This window comes from Ascaphus truei, chromosome 7 (assembly GCF_040206685.1).
Source record: "Ascaphus truei isolate aAscTru1 chromosome 7, aAscTru1.hap1, whole genome shotgun sequence".
NCBI classification, from domain to species: Eukaryota; Metazoa; Chordata; class Amphibia; order Anura; family Ascaphidae; genus Ascaphus; species Ascaphus truei.
The window spans coordinates 41,064,130-41,087,731 of NC_134489.1; the positions used below are offsets into that span (position 1 = coordinate 41,064,130).

Below are 23,602 nucleotides of genomic sequence, written 5' to 3' on the forward strand. Positions count from 1 at the left end.
TCTCTCTCTCCTCCCCCCTCTCTCTCTCTCCCCCTCCTCTCTCTCTCTCTCCTCCCCCTCTCTCTCTATCCTCCCCCCCCCTCCTCTCTCTCCCCTCCACCCCCACACAACTCACCCTCTCTCACTCTCCCTCACTCTCTCTCCTCCCCCCTCTCTCTCTCACTCCTCCCCCCTCTCTCACCTCTTCCTCCCCCCTCTCTCACTCACCTCCCCCCTCTCTCCTCCCTCCCCCCCTCTCTCCCTCTCCTCCCCCCCTCTCTCCCACTCCTCCCCCCCTCTCACTCCACCCCCCTCTCTCCTCCCCTCCTCCCCTCTCCTACCCCCTCTCCTCCCTCTCCCTCCCCCCCTCATCTCCTCTCCTCCCCCCCCCACTCTCATCTCCTCCCCCTCTCCTCTCATCCTCCCCCCCACCCTCCCTACCCACCTCTCCCCCCCCTCTCATCTCAGTCTCCTCCCCCACCATCTCCCCTCTCTCCTCCCCCCCTCTCCCCTCTCCTCTCCTCCCCCCACTCTCTCTCTCCACCTCCCCCCTCTCCTCTCCTCTCCTCCCCCCCCCTCACTCTCTCTCCTCCCCCCCTCTCTCTCTCTCCCCCCCCTCTCTCTCCTCTCCCTCCCCCCTCTCTCTCTCTCTCCTCCCCCCCCTACTCTCTCTCTCTCCTCCCCCCTCTCTCATCTCTCTCCTCCCCCCCTCTCTACTCTCTCCTCCCCCCCTCTCTCTCTCTCTCCTCTCTCTCTCCCCCCCTCTCTCTCTCTTCCTCCCCCCTCTCTCTCTCTCCTCCCCCCTCTCTCTCTCTCCTCCCCCCCTCTCTCTCTCTCCTCCCCCCCTCCTCTCTCTCTACCTCTCCCCCCCCTCTCTCTCTCTCCTCCCCCCCTCTCTTCTCTATCCTCCCCCCCTCTCTCTCTTCCTCCCCCCCTCTCTCTCTCCTCCCCCCCTCTCTCCTCTCTCCTCCCCCCCCTCTCTCTCTCCTCCCCCTCTCCTCCTCCCCTCTCTCTCCTCCCCCCTCTCTCTCCTCCTCCCCTCTCTCTCTCCCCTCTCTCTCTCCCTCTCTCCCCTCTCTCTCCTCCCCCCTCTCTCTCCTCCCCCCCTCTCTCTCCTCCCCCCCTCTCTCCACCACTCTCTCTCTTTCCCTCAATCCCTTATTTATTCTTATGTTCCTTTTTTTGTAGTTATTCATGTTACGTTTCCAGACCCCGCTGGGCAGCAGCGGAGCCCCCCGGCTAGAACAGAACTAATCGCAGTCAGGTTTTTATAATGGGGGCAATTGGCCCGTGCTGCTTGTTTGCAAGGAACAGGCGCTTTGTAGGGTTTATACAATCTTCCATCTCTTTTCTGATAACTTTTTGACACCAGGCAATATCCCCTCCCTCCCCTACAGCCAAACAGATAATGTGGCAGGACAGAAGTGGCAGATAAGACTGAGAATTGCAGAACTTCAGTTGGAACGAATACTCATTTCCCCAAAGGGGATTAAATATTAAGGCTGCTCTTAAAATGTTTGTAAGGATTGCATAAAAAGAAATGTCCGCTAAGTTGAGCTTCCCAAAATGTGTGCGGTTGAGTGTTAGCTCCTGTGGTTCTCGTGTTGCATGAGTTACCGGGTAGATACGAAACCCTGATCTTTTTCTCCCTAATCGGGTTTGTGTACTAAACTCTCCCAGTGCATTGTGGGACTTTTTTCTTTAATAGATCTGCTTCCATTTTGTCTCCCGCTTGTGCGGCCGGGAGACTGTGCTACATAACTCGCTTTGTCTTTATTTAAATCAGTGGCACGGAGAACATTCTGTACAGAGAAACATTCCTGGACAAGGAACAGTCTCTCTTTTCTTATGCCCGTGGCTGCGACCCCAGTGTAGAACAATGCCGCGCTTTAATCTGCCTCTCGCCAAGCACGGAAACCATGAAAAGTACCGCCGCGTGTCTGTGACCGATATCCACACGGCAGCTTATTTCTCCTGGGGTATCACACACTATTTGCTCTTAACCCCATAGAAGTAAAAGCAGCGGCTTGTTGAGTAAAGCTCAGTGAGTAAGGACTCAGTACTCAGTGAGTAAAGGCTCAGTACTCTGTGAGTAAAGGCTCAGTACTCGGTGAGTAAAGGCTCAGTACTCGGTGAGTAAAGGCTCAGTACTCGGTGAGTAAAGGCTCAGTACTCGGTGAGTAAAGGCTCAGTACTCGGTGATTAAAGGCTCAGTATTTGGTGGAGTAAAGGCTCAGTATTTGGTGGAGTAAAGGCTCAGTATTTGGTAGAGTAAAGGCTCAGTATTTGGTAGAGTAAAGGCTCAGTATTTGGTGGAGTAAAGGCTCAGTATTTGGTGGCGTAAAGGCTCAGTATTTGGTGAGTAAAGGCTCAGTACTCGGTGAGTAAAGGCTCAGTACTCGGTGAGTAAAGGCTCAGTATTTGGTGGAGTAAAGGCTCAGTATTTGGTGGAGTAAAGGCTCAGTATTTGGTAGAGTAAAGGCTCAGTATTTGGTAGAGTAAAGGCTCAGTATTTGGTAGAGTAAAGGCTCAGTATTTGGTGGAGTAAAGGCTCAGTATTTGGTGGCGTAAAGGCTCAGTATTTGGTGAGTAAAGGCTCAGTATTCGGTGGAGTATAGGCTCAGTACTCGGTGGAGTAAAGACTCAGTACTTGGTGGAGTAAAGGCTCAGTACTCTGAGTAAAGGCTCAGTACTCGGTGGAGTAAAGGCTCAGTACTTGGTGAGTAAAGGCTCATTACTCGGTGAGTAAAGGCTCAGTACTCGGTGAGTAAAGGCTCAGTACTCGGTGAGTAAAGGCTCAGTACTCAGTGAGTAAAGGCTCAGTACTCGGTGAGTAAAGGCTCAGTACTTGTGAGTAAAGGCTCAGTACTCGTGAGTAAAGGCTCAGTACTCGTGAGTAAAGGCTCAGTGAGTAAAGACACTGATGATGACACCGAGTTTGAAGCCGGGGCATCACACACTATTTGCTCTTAACCCCATAGAAGTAAAAGGAGCGGCTTGTTGAGTAAGGGCTCAGTACTCGTGAGTAAGGGCTCAGTACTTGTGAGTAAGGGCTCAGTACTCAGTGAGTAAAGGCTAAGTACTCGGTGAGTAAAGGCTCAGTACTCGGTGGAGTAAAGGCTCAGTACTCGGTGGAGTAAAGGCTCAGTACTCGGTGGAGTAAAGGCTCAGTACTCGGTGGAGTAAAGGCTCAGTACTCGGTGGAGTAAAGGCTCAGTACTCGGTGGAGTAAAGGCTCAGTACTCGGTGGAGTAAAAGCTCAGTACTCAGTGGAGTAAAGGCTCAGTATTTGGTGGAGCAAAGGCTCAGTATTTGGTGGAGTAAAGGCTCAGTATTTGGTGGAGTAAAGGCTCAGTATTTGGTGGAGTAAAGGCTCAGTATTTGGTGGAGTAAAGGCTCAGTACTCGGTGGAGTAAAGACTCAGTACTTGGTGGAGTAAAGGCTCAGTACTCGGTGGAGTAAAGGCTCAGTACTCGGTGAGTAAAGGCTCATTACTCGGTGGAGTAAAAGCTCATTACTCGGTGAGTAAAGGCTCAGTACTCGTGAGTAAAGGCTCAGTACTCGTGAGTAAAGGCTCAGTGAGTAAAGACACTGATGATGACACCGAGTTTGAAGCCGGGGCATCACACACTATTTGCTCTTAACCCCATAGAAGTAAAAGGAGCGGCTTGTTGAGTAAGGGCTCAGTACTCGTGAGTAAGGGCTCAGTACTTGTGAGTAAGGGCTCAGTACTCAGTGAGTAAAGGCTAAGTACTCGGTGAGTAAAGGCTCAGTACTCGGTGGAGTAAAGGCTCAGTACTCGGTGGAGTAAAAGCTCAGTACTCAGTGGAGTAAAGGCTCAGTATTTGGTGGAGCAAAGGCTCAGTATTTGGTGGAGTAAAGGCTCAGTATTTGGTGGAGTAAAGGCTCAGTATTTGGTGGAGTAAAGGCTCAGTATTTGGTGAGTAAAGGCTCAGTATTCGGTGGAGTATAGGCTCAGTACTCGGTGGAGTAAAGACTCAGTACTTGGTGGAGTAAAGGCTCAGTACTCTGAGTAAAGGCTCAGTACTCGGTGGAGTAAAGGCTCAGTACTTGGTGAGTAAAGGCTCATTACTCGGTGAGTAAAGGCTCAGTACTCGGTGAGTAAAGGCTCAGTACTCGGTGAGTAAAGGCTCAGTACTCAGTGAGTAAAGGCTCAGTACTCGGTGAGTAAAGGCTCAGTACTTGTGAGTAAAGGCTCAGTACTCGTGAGTAAAGGCTCAGTACTCGTGAGTAAAGGCTCAGTGAGTAAAGACACTGATGATGACACCGAGTTTGAAGCCGGGGCATCACACACTATTTGCTCTTAACCCCATAGAAGTAAAAGGAGCGGCTTGTTGAGTAAGGGCTCAGTACTCGTGAGTAAGGGCTCAGTACTTGTGAGTAAGGGCTCAGTACTCAGTGAGTAAAGGCTAAGTACTCGGTGAGTAAAGGCTCAGTACTCGGTGGAGTAAAGGCTCAGTACTCGGTGGAGTAAAAGCTCAGTACTCAGTGGAGTAAAGGCTCAGTATTTGGTGGAGCAAAGGCTCAGTATTTGGTGGAGTAAAGGCTCAGTATTTGGTGGAGTAAAGGCTCAGTATTTGGTGGAGTATAGGCTCAGTACTCGGTGGAGTAAAGACTCAGTACTTGGTGGAGTAAAGGCTCAGTACTCTGAGTAAAGGCTCAGTACTCGGTGGAGTAAAGGCTCAGTACTCGGTGAGTAAAGGCTCATTACTCGGTGGAGTAAAAGCTCATTACTCTGTGAGTAAAGGCTCATTACTCGGTGAGTAAAGGCTCATTACTCAGTGAGTAAAGGTTCATTACTCGGTGAGTAAAGGCTCAGTACTCAGTGAGTAAAGGCTCAGTACTCGTGAGTAAAGGCTCAGTACTCGTGAGTAAAGGCTCAGTACTCGTGAGTAAAGGCTCAGTACTCGTGAGTAAAGGCTCAGTGAGTAAAGACACTGATGATGACACCGAGTTTGAAGCCGGGGCATCACACACTATTTGCTCTTAACCCCATAGAAGTAAAAGGAGCGGCTTGTTGAGTAAGGGCTCAGTACTCGTGAGTAAGGGCTCAGTACTCAGTGAGTAAAGGCTCAGTACTCGTGAGTAAAGGCTCAGTACTCAGTGAGTAAAGGCTCAGTGAGTAAAGACACTGATGATGACACCGAGTTTGAAGCCGGGGCATCACACACTATTTGCTCTTAACCCCATAGAAGTAAAAGGAGCGGCTTGTTGAGTAAGCCAAGGGCTCAGTACTCGTGAGTAAGGGATCATACTCAGTGAGTAAAGTCTAAGTACTCGGTGAGTAAAGGCTCAGTACCCGGTGAGTAAAGGCTCAGTACTCGGTGGAGTAAAGGCTCAGTACTCGTGGAGTAAAGGCTCAGTATTCGGTGGAGTAAAGGCTCAGTATTCGGTGGAGTAAAGCCTCAGTATTCGGTGGAGTAAAGGCTCAGTATTCAGGGAGTAAAGGCTCAGTACTCGGTGGAGTAAAGGCTCAGTACTCGGTGGAGTAAAGGCTCAGTACTCGGTGGAGTAAAGGCTCAGTACTCAGTGGAGTAAAGGCTCAGTACTCGGTGGAGTAAAGGCTCAGTACTCGGTGGAGTAAAGGCTCAGTACTCGGTGGAGTAAAGGCTCAGTACTCGGTGGAGTAAAGGCTCAGTACTTGGTGAGTAAAGGCTCAGTACTCAGTGAGTAAAGGCTCAGTACTTGGTGAGTAAAGGCTCAGTACTCGGTGAGTAAAGGCTCAGTACTCAGTGGAGTAAAGGCTCAGTACTTGGTGAGTAAAGGCTCAGTACTCGTGGAGTAAAGGCTCAGTACTTGGTGAGTAAAGGCTCAGTACTCAGTGAGTAAAGGCTCAGTACTCAGTGAGTAAAGGCTCAGTACTCGGTGAGTAAAGGCTCAGTACTCGGTGAGTAAAGGCTCATTACTCGGTGAGTAAAGGCTCATTACTCGGTGAGTAAAGGCTCAGTACTCGGTGAGTAAAGGCTCAGTACTCAGTGAGTAAAGGCTCAGTGAGTAAAGACACCGATGATGACACCGAGTTTGAAGCCGGGGAACCTGGTTCAGTTCCCGGTGTCGGTTCCTTGTGACCTTGGGTGAGTAACTTTATCTCCCTGTGCCTCAGGCACCAAAACACAGAGTGTAAGCTCTGCAGGGCAGGGACCTGTGCCTGTAACATTTCTGTGTGCTGCGTACCGCGCGCTGTGCTGTGATTGTGACGCACTTTGTGTCCCATTGGGATAAATACTTAAGAAATAAAGCTATTATTATATACAGCAAAACCATTATTTCCCGTTACAAATTAAGAACAGCCCAGCTGCATTCATGGACTCTCCAGCAGTGAGGGGGTTAAACACAGCGCCATCGTTAGCGCGGAACTTGTGATCTGTCCTGGGCCTTAATGTGCAGGGATAGCCCGGTAGGAAGAGCTGGATTGGATGATCTCAGCCTGATTCTTCTCCCAGGAATAGCGGATGGACAGGCTCAACCGGTCCCAGTGACCTCCTGACCCGGCGTACTTAACTCTTAACCGATTGAGTAAGCCTCAAACAGGGTGATGATGAGGCCGCTAAGCGCATAAGCGATTATTGCCATCTGATGAGTTATTGCACTAAATAATCTTTGGGATGAGCTGTCACATGAGTAATGTATTCTTATTTACTTAGCACCAGCCAGTGTACACAGCACTTTACACAGATACTGTTATCGGTAGGCATGTCATAGGGTAACAGGGAGACCCCTGATTTCGGGTGACAAGGGGTCGCTGTGTTATATTCCTGAAGAGAAGATAAAAAATAGCACAGAGGAAAGGCAGAACTGGATCAGATAAGTACCCTGGCACTGCGGGTAAGTACCCAGGCACTGCGGGTAAGCACCCTGGCACGGCGGGTAAGCACCCTGGCACTGTGGGTAAGCACCCTGGCACTGCGAGTAAGCACCCTGGCACTGCGGGTAAGCACCCTGGCACAGCGGGTAAGTTCCCTGGCACTGCGGGTAAGTTCCCTGGCACTGCGGGTAAGCTCCCTGGCACGGCGGGTAAGCACCCTGGCACTGCGGGTAAGCACCCTGGCACGGCGGGTAAGCACCCTGGCACTGCGGGTAAGTACCCTGGCACTGCGGGTAAGCACCCTGGCACTGCGGGTAAGCACCCTGGCACTGCGGGTAAGTACCCCGGCATTGCGGGTAAGTACCCTGGCACTGCGGGTAAGCACCCTGGCACTGCGCGTAAGTACCCTGGCACTGCGGGTAAGTTCCCCGGCACTGTGGGTAAGTACCCTGGCACTGCGGGTAAGCACCCTGGCACTGCGGGTAAGCACCCTGGCACTGCGGGTAAGCACCCTGGCACTGCGGGTAAGCTCCCTGGCACGGCGGGTAAGCACCCTGGCACTGCGGGTAAGCACCCTGGCACGGCGGGTAAGCACCCTGGCACTGCGGGTAAGTACCCTGGCACTGCGGGTAAGCACCCTGGCACTGCGGGTAAGTTCCCCGGCACAGCGGGTAAGCACCCTGGCACTGCGGGTAAGCACCCTGGCACTGCGGGTAAGCACCCTGGCACTGCGGGTAAGCATCCTGTCACTGCGGGTAAGCACCCTGGCACTGCGGGTAAGTACCCCGGCATTGCGGGTAAGTACCCTGGCACTGCGGGTAAGTTCCCCGGCACTGCGGGTAAGCACCCTGGCACTGCGGGTAAGTACCCTGGCACTGCGGGTAAGCACCCTGTCACTGCGGTTAAGCACCCTGGCACTGCGGGTAAGTTCCCTGGCACAGCGGGTAAGCTCCCTGGCACTGCGGGTAAGTTCCCTGGCACTGTGGGTAAGTACCCTGGCACTGCGGGTAAGCACCCTGGCACTGCGGGTAAGTACCCTGGCACTGCGGGTAAGTTCCCCGGCACTGTGGGTAAGTACCCTGGCACTGCGGGTAAGCACCCTGGCACTGCGGGTAAGCACCCTGGCACTGCGGGTAAGTTCCCTGGCACAGTGGGTAAGCTCCCTGGCACTGCGGGTAAGTTCCCTGGCACTGCGGGTAAGTTCCCTGGCACTGCGGGTAAGCACCCTGGCACTGCGAGTAAGCACCCTGGCACTGCGGGTAAGTTCCCTGGCACTGCGGGTAAGTTCCCTGGCACTGCGGGTAAGTTCCCTGGCACTGCGGGTAAGCACCCTGTCACTGCGGGTAAGCACCCTGGCACTGCGGGTAAGCACCCTGGCACTGCGGGTAAGCTCCCTGGCACTGCGGGTAAGTTCCCTGGCACAGCGGGTAAGCTCCCTGGCACTGCGGGTAAGTTCCCCGGCACTGCGGGTAAGTTCCCCGGCACTGCGGGTAAGTTCCCCGGCACTGCGGGTAAGTACCCTGGCATTGCGGGTAAGCACCCTGGCACTGCGGGTAAGTTCCCTGGCACTGCGGGTAAGTACCCTGGCACTGCGGGTAAGCACCCTGGCACTGCGGGTAAGTTCCCTGGCACTGCGGGTAAGTTCCCTGGCACTGCGGGTAAGCACCCTGTCACTGCGGGTAAGCACCCTGGCACTGCGGGTAAGCACCCTGGCACTGCGGGTAAGCTCCCTGGCACTGCGGGTAAGTTCCCTGGCACAGCGGGTAAGCACCCTGGCACTGCGGGTAAGTTCCCCGGCACTGCGGGTAAGCACCCTGGCACTGCGGGTAAGCATCCTGGCACTGCGGGTAAGCACCCTGGCACTGCGGGTAAGCACCCTGGCACTGCGGGTAAGCACCCTGTCACTGCGGGTAAGCACCCTGGCACTGCGGGTAAGCACCCTGGCACTGCGGGTAAGCACCCTGGCACTGCGGGTAAGCTCCCTGGCACTGCGGGTAAGCTCCCTGGCACAGCGGGTAAGCTCCCTGGCACAGCGGGTAAGCTCCCTGGCACTGCGGGTAAGCACCCTGGCACTGCGGGTAAGCACCCTGGCACTGCGGGTAAGCACCCTGGCACTGCGGGTAAGTACCCTGGCACTGCAGGTAAATTCCCTGTGGGTAAGTACCCTGGCACAGCGGGTAAGCACCCTGGCACTGCGGGTAAGCACCCTGGCACTGTGGGTAAGCACCCTGGCACTGCGAGTAAGCACCCTGGCATTGCGGGTAAGCACCATGGCACTGCGGGTAAGTTCCCTGTCACTGCGAGTAAGCTCCCTGTCACTGCGGGTAAGCTCCCTGGCACTGCGGGTAAGCACCCTGTCACTGCGGGTAAGCACCCTGTCACTGCGGGTAAGCACCCTGGCACTGCGGGTAAGCACCATGGCACTGCGGGTAAGTTCCCTGGCACTGTGGGTAAGCACCCTGGCACTGCGGGTAAGCACCCTGGCACTGCGGGTATGCACCCTGGCACTGCGGGTAAGCACCCTTGCACTGCGGGTATGCACCCTGGCACTGCAGGTAAGCACCCTGTCACTGCGGGTAAGCACCCTGGCACTGTGGGTAAGCACCCTGGCACTGCGGGTAAGTACCCTGGCACTGCGGGTTAGTACCCTGGCACTGCGGGTAAGTACCCTGGCACTGCGGGTTAGTACCCTGGCACTGCGGGTAAGTACCTTGGCACTGCGGGTTAGTACCCTGGCACTGTGGGTTAGTACCCTGGCACTGCGGGTTAGTACCCTGGCACTGCGGGTAAGTACCTTGGCACTGCGGGTAAGTACCCTGGCACTGCGGGTAAGTACCTTGGCACAGCGGGTAAGTACCCTGGCACTGTGGGTTAGTACCCTGGCACTGTGGGTAAGTTCCCTGGCACTGCGGGTAAGTTCCCTGGCACTGCGAGTGAGCAGCCTGGCACTGCGGATAAGTACCCTGGCACTGCGGGTAAGTTCCCTGGCACTGCGAGTGAGCAGCCTGGCACTGCGGATAAGTACCCTGGCACTGTGGGTAAGTTCCCTGGCACTGCGGGTAAGTTCCCTGGCACTGCGAGTGAGCAGCCTGTCTCTGCGGGTAAGCACCCAGGCACTGCGGGTAAGCACCCTGGCACTGCGGGTAAGTACCCTGGCACTGTGGGTTAGTACCCTGTCGCTGCGGGTAAGCACCCAGGCACTGCAGGTAAGCACCCTGGCACTGCAGGTAAGTAACTGCATTTAGGTAGCTCACTCCCTGTGCTGCTGCTAATACAAAATTGATCGCAAACTCTCTGGGGCAAGAGATTCACCCTGTACTGTGTGTGTTGCCAGCACACTATATTTAAATGAAATTATAATCATAATTAGTTTCGCTGCAGTAAATTACTGGGAGTCACAGGATCGGGAGCACACGGATCTGCATATTTTCTAAGCAGCGATCATTGCATTTATTTCCTGTTACATGTGCTTGCTCACACTGACCCATACTACAGAATGTGTGTGACGTACACATGAGTCAGGCCAAGGTAGGCAGAGTTCAGAGGCAGCCAAATACCCCCTGCCAGGGCCATATCAGCAGCAGGGGATGTGAGTCATACCTTATCAGCCTTTTACTGGTAAGTTGTGCAGCTGCCAGGGTGCAGGGGGGAGGGGGGGTGAGGTACAGTACCTGTTTACACCAGAAATGATCCAGACAAAACGGAATTAAACCCAGACTGTTGTAACTCGCTGTATATTGTAAAATCCTCTTTTTTAAATTTGTTTAACTGTATCAAAATGAGTCACCCTGGACCGGAGCGATTCCCCTCACCCCGAGGAAGGCTCGTCAGGATTGTATCCCCTGGTTTCCCTGTCTTCTTTTGAGATTCCCCCAATTCAGTTTCTTCTTAGTCGATTGGCAGAAGCAGCAAAGAAATAGACATTGTTAGGATAGCAGGGACGGGTGTGGGGTGGCCGAAAAGAGGGAGATACAGGAACGGACAGCACGTGTGTAAGTACCCCGACTCCCATCGGGAAAATATATACACATTTATCCTGCAATCTGATATTCGGAGCACGCAAAGCACGTTTAGATCATTCAAAGGAGGCGATGGGGGGAGCAAGCAGGGGGGAGAGGAATGAGGAGAGGAACGAGGGGGGGGGAGAGGAGGGCAAGGACAAGGGAGGAACGAGGGGGGGGGGGAGAGGAATGAGAAGGAGAGAGGGAGACACGCATGTGCTGAAAAAGGAGCTCATCTGGGAGATATGCTAATGGATATGCAAAGTATATTTATACTGTATGAGCCCCATCTCACACTTCCTAAAATGATTTCTATACCAACTATATAGAGTTGATAAACCTAAGGCACCAACCTATTGACTGGAATGGTGCCAGGCCCAACAGGCCTAGAACCCACAACGACCGCTTTTCTAGGCCGCAGCTCTAGCAGTGTGAGCTAAAGCAGCTGACTGGTTGCAGTGCTCACTGTCTGCTAACAGCACACCTCCAAGGGATATCTTGTTAATTGTAACCTTGCACAAAGTGATAATATGTACTGAGGGCAGGCAAGATGAAATAAAACACAGGTTTTCTGACACACAAGTAAGAACAGGGTGAAGCGCAGCAAATAAACAGATGCAGAGAAAGTAATATAACAAAGGGAGCTGTGACTTCAGTTAGTGCTTCTAATCTGATAAAGGACGAAGGCAGTGGGCCGTATTCACTAAGCAGTGTTCTGCGTAAGATACCTTCGGTGCTGGAATACAAAACAGCTTATTCACATGCACTGTGAGGTGTCTTCCCGCGCCCAAAGGTGTCTCGTGGCAGGAGACGGATTATTAGATATGCTTCCCTACACCAGAAGAGGGTAAAGTGGTTTGCACAGGTATGAGCACTCGGTGAGATATGAGCTCAAAATGAAGTATGCTGTGACAGTGGTGCCAGCCGTGAGCTGCTCTAGCTCACACTGCTAGAGCTGTTGTTTGGAATAACAGAGTTGTCCCTGCAGTTTGTATGAGAAGCCAGCGGAATCACTCCCTGCAGTTTGTATGGGAAGCCATCGGAATCACTGCCTGCAGTTTATATGGGAAGCCAGCGGAATCACTGCCTGCAGTTTGTATGGGAAGCCAGCGGAATCACTGCCTGCAGTTTGTATGGGAAGCCAGCGGAATCACTGCCTGCAGTTTGTATGGGAAGCCAGCGGAATCACTGCCTGCAGTTTATATGGGAAGCCAGCGGAATCACTGCCTGCAGTTTATATGGGAAGCCAGCGGAATCACTGCCTGCAGTTTATATGGGAAGCCAGCGGAATCACTGCCTGCAGTTTATATGGGAAGCCAGCGGAATCACTGCCTGCAGTTTATATGGGAAGCCAGCGGAATCACTGCCTGCAGTTTGTATGGGAAGCCAGCGGAATCACTGCCTGCAGTTTATATGGGAAGCCAGCGGAATCACTGCCTGCAGTTTATATGGGAAGCCAGCGGAATCACTGCCTGCAGTTTATATGGGAAGCCAGCGGAATCACTGCCTGCAGTTTATATGGGAAGCCAGCGGAATCACTGCCTGCAGTTTATATGGGAAGCCAGCGGAATCACTGCCTGCAGTTTATATGGGAAGCCAGCGGAATCACTGCCTGCAGTTTATATGGGAAGCCAGCGGAATCACTGCCTGCAGTTTATATGGGAAGCCAGCGGAATCACTGCCTGCAGTTTGTATGGGAAACCAGCGGAATCACTGTCTGCAGTTTGTATGGGAAGCCAGCGGAATCACTCCCTGCAGTTTGTATGGGAAGCCAGCGGAATCACTCCCTGCAGTTTGTATGGGAAGCCAGCGGAATCACTCCCTGCAGTTTGTATGGGAAGCCAGCGGAATCACTCCCTGCAGTTTGTATGGGAAGCCAGCGGAATCACTGCCTGCAGTTTGTATGGGAAGCCAGCGGAATCACTCCCTGCAGTTTGTATGGGAAGCCAGCGGAATCACTCCCTGCAGTTTGTATGGGAAGCCAGCGGAATCACTGCCTGCAGTTTGTATGGGAAGCCAGCGGAATCACTGCCTGCAGTTTGTAGAGTTTTATTTATTGTAAAATAAAGTATTTAAATTCCGTATGTGTCTGGCAGCGGGCACAGTGAATATTTTTGTCACTGGTCTGTTATAGCGTAGCCACTTCTGTGCAGATCCTTCATGTAGCAGCAAAATGAGTGCATATACCTGCAGTAGCTCCCTCCCCCTGGCTTCCTTTAAAAGCAGACCTTCCTGGCTGACAGTTTAATGTTCCCTGTGGAGTACACCTGCGAGATGCGCTAATAGTTAGATTAGCTACAAGTGTGAGCAGTGAGAAGCTCAAAAGTACGATGGAGCAGTAATACTACCCACCAGCTGGTTTAGCTCACACTGCTAGAGCTGCGGCCCAGAAAAGCAGTTGTTGTGGGTTCGCCTGACGCCATTCCAGGCATTAATTTTAACATACTATATAGATAGTATGGAAATTGTTTTAGGAAGTGTGGGAGGGGTCTCATTTAAATATAATGTGCATATCTCTCAGCCATGTACCTCAGGTGTGCTCCTTGTTCAGCACAGGTAAGTCTCACTAATTTATTTGGAGGGAGGTTCAGGGAATATATATACACAACTGGTGACAATACTAAACTGAAAGTCTCTCAGATTTGGTAAAAAACAATCCGTGGTAATTCCAGGAAATGGATTTGGACTGGTTTTCCCATCTCTAGAGGGGAGGGAAGGGGAAGAACAAGGAGACGAGAACACCAAATAAAAGAGAAGAACATGGAGAACCTCGTCATGTTCTGAAAGGAAAATCCATGTTAAACGGCCACAGCACTTCGGCTGCGTCCATAGTAGAACGCGCTAGCCTTCGCGCTCCCCCGTGACCCGGCGTCGTGCGGGAAATACAAACTTGTTTGTATCGCGAAGCGCCGCTCTCCCTGTAGCACGTGCACTGTGCGCATATGCATTGGCGTCCTAGTGCCTTAGAGTTAGACCCAAGGTATTTACTGACCCTGCAGCTCGATGTGCTCTGTGCTGTGCTACAGCACCTCTGAAATATTTACCTTTTATGGAGAAACAACAAAATCTTTTCCTTTTTCCTGCGACAAAGTTACTTTGAGATCAGGGGTCGTCGGCAATACGACTGTGTTCCTTTTGTAAAAGTAAATACCCACTTAGCTGTTACAGAAAGGGAACTTTGAGGAAGACGCAGGATGTAAAGTTTTGTAAAAAAACAAACAAACAAACCTATAAAAAAAAATTGTATTTTATCTATAAAGTTCTAACAACATTTTTGGATCAAAACCATTATTTCTTCTAAAATGTAGCTGTGTCCCGTCAACTGAAAAATGCCAAGCACTCCTCTTTATAAAGAAAGCAGAGATTTACATGTTCAAATGTGCCAGGAACTGACATCTTTTAGTGGAGGAACCGACTCTCTTCTCGTTATCTCCTTTTAACCGGTCGCTCTAAACATGTTCCCTTTATTTTCTGTGCTTTATAAAGTGGAATATATAAAGCGTTAGATGAAACAGATGTGGGGAGGGGGCGTATACCTGGCAGGATGGGCTGCATACCACACAAGGTGTTACACACACGCACACACACACACACACACTCTCTCTATCTCCCTGCTGTCTCCGGGTGGTTATCAGACTGTGCTGCTGTCTCACAGCCTGCAGAGCAGGAGGGTGAGCGCTCTATCTGACTTCCTCATTCCACTGGCAGACAGTCTGACAGCTCACACACACTCAGCCCCAGCTCCACCGCTCTCTCACACCACCCAGCGAGGGGGCGGCAGCCGCTTACAGGGGAGGCAGCCCGAGGAGCCACGCACGGGCAGGTTAGTTACCGCTGTTAACCCCTTCAGACCCAGAGGGGCCTGCAATGCGACTGTTGTTGTGGGTCACAGGCGTGAACGCCGACCGCTTGTGAAATCAGTGCGGCAGACCTGGCAAGGGTGGTCCTTTTGGGACACTTTAACGTGACCTGGTATACTCTGGCGAGGACATGGGGGGGGGGAGGACATTTGGGGGGCTGCCTTCAAACGTCCCTGAGATACTTAGCAACACTGTACATTCAAATGTGTTTTAGTATGCGGGGAAGTGTCTCCATTTCAGAACAAGCTGATACGTGTGTGACAGAAGTGTGAAGAGATACTCCCCAGTATTATACAGCGCTGTTTGTACATGGTGTTACTCGGTACCGCTGTACTGAGCAGCGCTGTCATTTTGCATGGATTGCCTGGAGAGGCTTAGCATTATGATGCAGCGGGTCCACCTTAGGGCGCTGTCACAGGTAGAAAGCAGCTGCCCCTGCTTCGCCCGCCCGACTCCCACAGCAGGTGTGTGGCTTTGAGGCCACGGGCCCGTGGCCCCTTTTGAGGAGTATTGAGGAGTACTTGTAGTGGTCCCGCCTCAAAGAACGAAAGCGTAAACAAGAGCATTCTTGGGACCTGCCTAATTGCCGGAGCAGGCTCCTGCGTGCAGAGGAGGCGGGGTATGCTTCGCCCTGGAAAAGCCACTACTTGTCAGGTCAGGTTTTCAGGATATGCCTGCTTCAGCACAGGTGGCTCAATCCGTGGCTCAGCCTTCGACTGCACCCCCTGTGCTGAAGCAGGGATGTCCTGAAAACCTGACCTGTTGATGGCTCTTGAGGGCTGGTGTTGGCCAGTCAGTGATTGAGCCACCTGTACTGAAGCAGGGATATCCTTAAAACCCGACCTGTTGGTGGCCCTTGAGGACTGGAGTTGGCATCCCTTGCCGGAGCAAAACCCCAAACTAGTGCTTGTTAAGGGCAGAGTCCGAAGATGGAGGCTTCCTAAATCCTAACCGATACTTGTGTGAGTCAGTGAACATTACGAGAGGAGCGACGTTTGTCATCGCTGGGTTGTATGTGTGTATGTTTATTTATATAGCGCCATTACTGTACATAGCGCGTCACAGCAGTAATACACGTGACAATCATACAAATAATATAAATAACACATAAAGGGGAGAAGCGCTTCAGACATAGAAGTGACATTTAGGAAAAGGAGTCCCTGCTCTGAAGAGCTTACAATCTATTTGGGTTAGTTTGCCTCAGGTTTACACTCTCCTGACGCTATTCCTTCCTCCCTCAAATGTGCTCTGATCTGTAAGCCCCTTTGTTCCATTTAGATCGTAAGCTCTGTGGGGCAGACATCCTTAATTCCTGGCGCAGATCTGCGTCAGGAACACTTGTTGGTTTGGATTAGTAAATCTGCGCCAGGAACACTTGTTGGTTTGGATTAGTAAATCTGCGCCAGGAACACTTGTTGGTTTGGATTAGTAAATCTGCGCCAGGAACACTTGTTGGTTTGGATTGGTAAATCTGCGCCAGGAACACTTGTTGGTTTGGATTAGTAAATCTGCGGCAGGAAAACTTGTTGGTTTGGATTAGTAAATCTGCGCCAGGAACACTTGTTGGTTTGGATTGGTAATCTGCGCCAGGAACACTTGTTGGTTTGGATTAGTAAATCTGCGCCAGGAACACTTGTTGGTTTGGATTGGTAAATCTGCGTCAGGAACACTTGTTGGTTTCGATTAGTAAATCTGCGTCAGGAACACTTGTTGGTTTGGATTAGTAAATCTGCGTCAGGAACACTTGTTGGTTTGGATTGGTAAATCTGCGTCAGGAACACTTGTTGGTTTGGATTGGTAAATCTGCGCCAGGAACACTTGTTGGTTTGGATTAGTAAATCTGCGTCAGGAACACTTGTTGGTTTGGATTAGTAAATCTGCATCAGGAACACTTGTTGGTTTGGATTGGTAAATCTGCGCCAGGAACACTTGTTGGTTTGGATTGGTAAATCTGCGCCAGGAACACTTGTTGGTTTGGATTAGTAAATCTGCGTCAGGAACACTTGTTGGTTTGGATTAGTAAATCTGCGTCAGGAACACTTGTTGGTTTGGATTAGTAAATCTGCGTCAGGAACACTTGTTGGTTTGGATTGGTAAATCTGCGCCAGGAACACTTGTTGGTTTTGGATTGGTAAATCTGCGCCAGGAAAACTTGTTGGTTTGGATTGGTAATCTGCGCCAGGAACACTTGTTGGTTTGGATTGGTAATCTGCGCCAGGAACACTTGTTGGTTTGGATTGGTAATCTGCGCCAGGAACACTTGTTGGTTTGGATTGGTAATCTGCGCCAGGAACACTTGTTGGTTTGGATTGGTAATCTGCGCCTGGAACACTTGTTGGTTTGGATTGGTAATCTGCGCCAGGAACACTTGTTGGTTTGGATTAGTAAATCTGCGCCAGGAAAACTTGTTGGTTTGGATTGGTAATCTGCGCCAGGAACACTTGTTGGTTTGGATTAGTAAATCTGCGCCAGGAAAACTTGTTGGTTTGGATTGGTAATCTGCGCCAGGAACACTTGTTGGTTTGGATTGGTAATCTGTGCCAGGAACACTTGTTGGTTTGGATTAGTAAATCTGCGCCAGGAACACTTGTTGGTTTGGATTGGTAATCTGCGCCAGGAACACTTGTTGGTTTGGATTGGTAATCTGCGCCAGGAACACTTGTTGGTTTGGATTGGTAATCTGCGCCAGGAACACTTGTTGGTTTGGATTGGTAATCTGCGCCAGGAACACTTGTTGGTTTGGATTGGTAATCTGCGCCAGGAACACTTGTTGGTTTGGAATTGTAATCTGCGCCAGGAACACTTGTTGGTTTGGATTAGTAAATCTGCGCCAGGAACACTTGTTGGTTTGGATTGGTAATCTGCGCCAGGAACACTTGTTGGTTTGGATTGGTAATCTGCGCCAGGAACACTTGTTGGTTTGGATTGGTAATCTGCGCCAGGAACACTTGTTGGTTTGGATTAGTAAATCTGCGCCAGGAACACTTGTTGGTTTGGATTAGTAAATCTGCGCCAGGAACACTTGTTGGTTTGGATTAGTAAATCTGCGCCAGGAACACTTGTTGGTTTGGATTAGTAAATCTGCGCCAGGAACACTTGTTGGTTTGGATTGGTAAATCTGCGCCAGGAACACTTGTTAAACACTCCGGGTTTTGGCCACGTATCTCCGGGCTACGGGTTTACCTTGTAAACTTCCGGCGGCGGTGGCGTCTCCCGGCAACCTCCAGTCATCTTCCCCTGTGACTCCTGTCAATATGGCTGCCACGGCGCCACGTTGCCATGACGCGGTGACTACTCTGCGCCCTTAAGGCGTCCCGTTGTCATGGCAACTTGACGCAGCAACGTCACGTAGCATCCCATTGTCTAGGCAACGCGATGCAAGTAGACGCCGCGCAGCGATAAAGACAGGAGTTGCCGAGGGGTGATGCCGGGAGGATGTCCGAAGGTATACGGGAGACGCCGCCACCGCAGGTAAGCGCCAAATTTAAAAATGTTATCTCCGGGTTGGCCTTCAGTAGAAGGTGGTAAGCTTGGAAGCTAGAAATAAAGAAAATCATGAATTTTAACACAAAAAAAAGAGAGCAGGATGTGCCCCGGGGGGCCGGATATTAACATTATGTGGGTGACACGTGTGCAGGATTCTGGGGGCGGAGGAGGTTACTGCGTTCTGCGGCCGCTCGGTATGTGAGCGCTGAGCAGTAACTGGGAGATGTCTGCCTTAGAGGTGATGAAACCACAAGAGGAGGCGTGGGGCGACATCAGGGTAACGGGGTGTAAACCACACAGCGAGAATATTCCGAAACGGAAACCTCACCAGAGGTGTCAGCCGGCTCCTAGTAACGCGATGCGTTGTCAAGTACTCAGAATAATTACTCTGCCGCAAACGCCGGACACATTTTCATCTGGTTGGTGCTGTCTAATAGTTAGAGCGTTTGCACCTTGGCCGGCGTGGCTTTACTGACTGAGCCTCAGATTAAGCCACCTGTGCTGAAGCTGGGACTGATTGTGCCACCTGTGCTGAAGCAGGGATATCCTGAAAACCTGACCTCCCCTCTGTATTCCTGGGTTCCATGTACTGGGATTGGAAGGGACAGTCCTGCCTAGAACGGAAGTAACCAGGCCACGGCGTGTTTCACACGTGGCACATACAGGAGTAACACATTCCATAAACACATCCGACGCGCCCCCTGTGAAAGTATTGGGAAATAATGGAAACCGATCTTTATCTTTGGTGACCGGGCTGTTTGTCATTCCTCAAAGCCCCAGGTCATGTGTAAGCTTTGCGGTGGCCTTTGGAATGACGGCGCCACCATTACTCACACAGGTAAACGTTAATCGCGGACACGCTGACAGTCTGTGTTCCCAATGACAAGTGCAGCGTATTCTTTTTTCACAAGATAATATTAATAACTATTTCATATAGCGCTTTTCTCCTGATGGGGCACAAAGCGCGTCACAATTACAGTATAGTGCGCAGCACGTAGGAATGTTAGACACAGTCCCTGTCCCGCAGAGCTTACAATCTATGTTGGTGCCTGAGGCACAGGGAGATAAAGTGACTTGACCAACGTCACAAGGAGACGACACCGGGAATTGAACCAGGTTCCCCTGCTCCACACTCGGTGTCATTGTTATCAGTCAGGGCCTTCGCTCGCCGGGCCTTCGCTCGCCGGGCCTTCGCTCGCCGGGCCTTCGCTCGCCGGGCCTTCGCTCGCCGGGCCTTTACTCACTGAGTACTGAGCCTTTATTTGCCGATGCTTTACTCGCCGGGCCTTTACTCACTGAGTACTGAGCTGTTCCTCGCCGAGCCTTTACTCACTGAATACAGAGCCTGTACTCTCTGGGCCTGTACTCATTGAGCTCCCAGATTGTAGATGCTGTCACAGCCCCGTGTGTGTGTGTGTGTCACAGCCCCGTGTGTGTGTCACAAGGAGTGTATGGCTCTGCTGGCTGCTATATTGCGTTATTTCTGTAGTAACTTGTTATTCTGTAACCGCTTGTGCCGGAGAAACGCCACATCCTGGGGGACACAGCGACAAGCGATCAGGGGGGTAATCTGCAATATGGGGTTAAAAATGCTGGGGTGTAGGGATTTAAACCCATAAAGAAGTAGTAATAGTTTAGACGTGGAGTGACCAACTCCAGTCCTCAAGGGCCACCAACAGGTCAGGTATTAGGGATATCCCTGCTTCAGCACAAGTGGCTTAATCCGTACTGAGCCACTGATTGAGCCACCTGTGCTGAAGCAGGGCTATCTCTAATACCTAACCTGTTTGTGGCCCTTGAGGACTGGCGTTGGCCACCCCGGGTTTAGATTGTAAGCTCTTGGAGACAGCATATCCCCTTTGCCTTATGTCGTAAGTGACTTGCTGCTCTCATCCTGCCTGTATTTGGCAAAGCGCTGCGGACACTCTTGGCGCTGTATGAATAACATTATACAGAGCTCCTCGAATGTGACTAACGGGGAGATTGTCTCATCTGAGCGGCAGTAACATGGAGATTTAATACTCGTGCTGGAACTCTTCTCAATGCTTTTAGCTCCACATATTCATGTATGTATGTATGTATGTATGTATGTATGTATGTATGTACAGCAGAGCCCCGCTTCTCGGCGATTCGCTGTTACGGCGGAAGGGGGCCGCCATGTTGAATTTGAAATCGCGCATGCGCAGAACGGCCGGGTGTGCCCGGCGCGCATGCGCAGACCGCAGGTTGCGCGCGCAGCGTATAGATCGCACATGCGCAGAACGGCGAAAAGGCCGGGTTGCGCATGCGCAGCACTGAAAATCGCCGGGTCCGCTTTCCGGCGATTTTCACTATACGGCGGGCCTCTGGAACGGAACCTGCCGTATTCCCGGGGCCCTGCTGTATGTATATCTTTATATAGCGCCAAAAGTGTACTCAGCGCCTCACAAAGAATACAGTGCAGGGAATAAAAATACAATAAGTGCAGCAAAATCAGACAATAGGAAAGGAAATCCCTGCCCTGGAGAGCTTACAATCTAAAGCCGGGCTTATAGTGCCGGCGACGTCACACTGCGGTCGCTGGAAAAATCTAATTGATGTGACTTCCAGCGATCGCGACCAAGCCGTCGCTCCGTCGCGTCGCACTTACTATAAACGCACGCGACGGTGGCAATGCATTTGTTTTGACGCGACGTTGTGTCGCTGTCACCGTCGCCGGCACTATAAGTGCAGCCTAAGTGGTATGTTGGGAGAGTTACAGAGACAGCAGGTGAGGGCATAAGGGCAGTAGATGGCAGTGCCTGGCCTTGATGGTGGGTAAGTATAGTAGATGGCAGTGCCTGGCCTTGATGGTGGGTAGGTGCAGTATATGGCAGTGCCTGGCCTTGATGGTGGGTAGGTGCAGTAGATGGCAGTGCCTGGCCTTGATGGTGGGTAGGTGCAGTGGATGGCAGCGCCTGGCCTTGATGGTGGGTAGGTGCAGTATATGGCAGTGCCTGGCCTTGGTGGTGGGTAGGTGCAGTAGATGGCAGTGCCTGGCCTTGATGGTGGGTAAGTGTAGTAGATGGCAGTGCCTGGCCTTGATGGTGGGTAGGTGCAGTAGATGGCAGTGCCTGGCCTTGATGGTGGGTAGGTGCAGTAGATGGCAGTGCCTGGCCTTGATGGTGGGTAGGTGCAGTAGATGGCAGTGCCTGGCCTTGATGGTGGGTAGGTGCAGTAGATGGCAGTGCCTGGCCTTGATGGTGGGTAGGTGCAGTAGATGGCAGTGCCTGGCCTTGATGGTGGGTAGGTGCAGTAGATGGCAGTGCCTGGCCACAATGGTGGGTAGGTGCAGTAGATGGCAGTGCCTGGCCACAATGGTGGGTAGGAGTGGCTGTGGGACAGTAGCCAGGAGTGCAGGCTATTAAGATGCTTGATTTGTGAGGCGAGTTTTAAGGTCAGTCAGTATAAAATCAGTTGCGTTAACACCATTAGCAGGGGAAGAGGAGGCAGGGAGGCATGGGTGAGAGCGGGCGTGTATATGGCTGGGTCCAGGGCTAGGAGAGATATCAAAATACACAGATTCCCAACAAGCTCTGAGAAACCCCTAACATTACTACATAATATATATATATTTGTATGTGTCAAAAGGAGTGCTAGTGGGCGTGGCTAAATGTATACAACAAGAAACAAACAAAGATGCCCAAAGCTAATTCCAATGTGACAAAAATACACAGTGCAACACCTATATATTCTCTTGTAAAAGGGTCATTTAGTTTAACCCTTTGGCCAAAGCGTCTTAAACCTGCTGCCACTTACAAGGCACGACCGTAGCAGGTCCTAACACTAGGAGAGATATCCCCAGCAGCAGGATGGAGCAGAGAGGGAGGTGTGAGAAGAGGATTTCTCATTAATATTGATATTTTGTTTAAGAATCCTCCCCAGACAGCTAAAATGTACAATGTGTTAGCAACTTTTTCAAGCCCCAGCCCCCCCAAAACGCCCCCCACCCCCGCCCGCCCTGTAACTTGAGGAATGTTGGAGTTTTCACACAGACCGAAGGACCGTTAATATGCCCGGCTGGGGGAAGGATTACAGCTCTCCCCTTTATACACAGGGGCAGAAGGGGGAAGTATATATCAGACAGAGAAGTGTTAGAATAAGTAGTCACGCTCTGGCGCTGGCGGGTGGCAGACTGAGGTGCAGTTTGAGGAAGTACCTCTTCACCGGAAGGGAAGTGGATTCATGCCACAGCCTCCGGGCAGAGGTGGCAGAGGCCAGTATATTGAGGGAATTAAACAAAGGCTTGGGATAGACATACTGTAACGGTATCTTAAGAACAAAGCCATTTACAGAATCGGGTCTCAGGTTTACAGCAGATAGGGACATGGCGGACTGGGAGGCCAACTGACTCTTCTCTGCCGTCAGTCTATATATTTCTGTGTTATTGCCCCGTGTAATGCAGCTCACATCCTGTTGCTTTATCTGTAGCTGTTCCCGTGATGAATAATACTGTATATCCGTCCGTATGATATGTCTATCGCTGGGGCAAGCCGCTGACCTCCTAGAAAAATGCAGGAAATGCTTTTTTTTCTTAGAAATACTATAAAAAGCATTTAAGGCTGTATTTACTAAGCGATGCTATGCCATGAGCACCTTAGGCCTGGTCGCAAGTTGTCGCAGCACAAGAAGGTGTCTCATGTAGTAGCACCGTTTAATAGATATGGACCGTAATCATTTGGGCGTCGGAGGGGTGCCACGACCCGTATGGCAAACGGCGATCACGCCTCAGTGATCATGTGACCGCGGCGACCCTTAACCCTGAAACGGAAGAGGAGGCCGTCTTCATTTCCTTGCAAAGCAGATTGCGTCCTGCACTCCGACGCAATCTCCCCAATGGTGTCCATCCATAGGGCGGGAATCCCTTTACCTATTAATGTTGTACCATCCAATAAATAGTTAATCTCTGAGATTTGTATATGTAAACCGTGTGACAATGTATAATTCTACATTCTTACCTAAGCTGGCAATCGCTTGGTGCTCCTGTTATAAATCTGTCAAAATCCTCATTGTGTGCCTAACTAAATGACCGCCTTTCAGTTTCAATCAATCCTTCAGTCAGTGTAACTCAGCAGCTACAATGTATCCTTGTATTACTTAAGGCTGAGTCCCCGGTGGTCACGGCGACGCGCGCTACAGCGTGTGCGCCCAACAGCACAGCCCTCTATGGGGCAGGCCCCCGTGGCTGTGTGCATGTGGGCACGCAGAGCGCTGTGACGCGTACGCTAGCAGGGAAGACGAGAATGTTGTCTTCCTGTGCAGCGACGCGGTCACGTGGTCAGCCAATGGCAGGGCTGATATGGCCCTGCCCCCTGCGCTCCCCTACAGACCGCCGATCGCGGCTGTAGTTTCTGAATGCGCCGCCAGGCGCGGTTCAGTAAGGAGGATTGGTGACGTAGCCTAAGGCAGGGGAGCTGCGCCCCCTGTCTCTC

The 23,602-nt window shown here is 51.6% G+C and overlaps 1 protein-coding gene across 3 annotated transcripts in view; it reads left to right on the forward strand.

Moving 5' to 3' along the window:
* Positions 1–23,602, forward strand: part of SEMA4A (semaphorin 4A) — a 77,711-nt gene that overhangs the window by 17,613 nt on the left and 36,496 nt on the right. The window contains exon 1 of one of the 3 annotated variants that reach the window (XM_075607922.1): positions 14,484–14,629. The exons of the other annotated variants lie outside the window; for them this stretch is intronic. The gene's annotated coding sequence lies outside the window, so the exon portion shown is untranslated. Of the gene's footprint in view, positions 1–14,483; positions 14,630–23,602 lie in introns of those variants that run through there. 3 annotated transcript variants of the gene reach the window in all.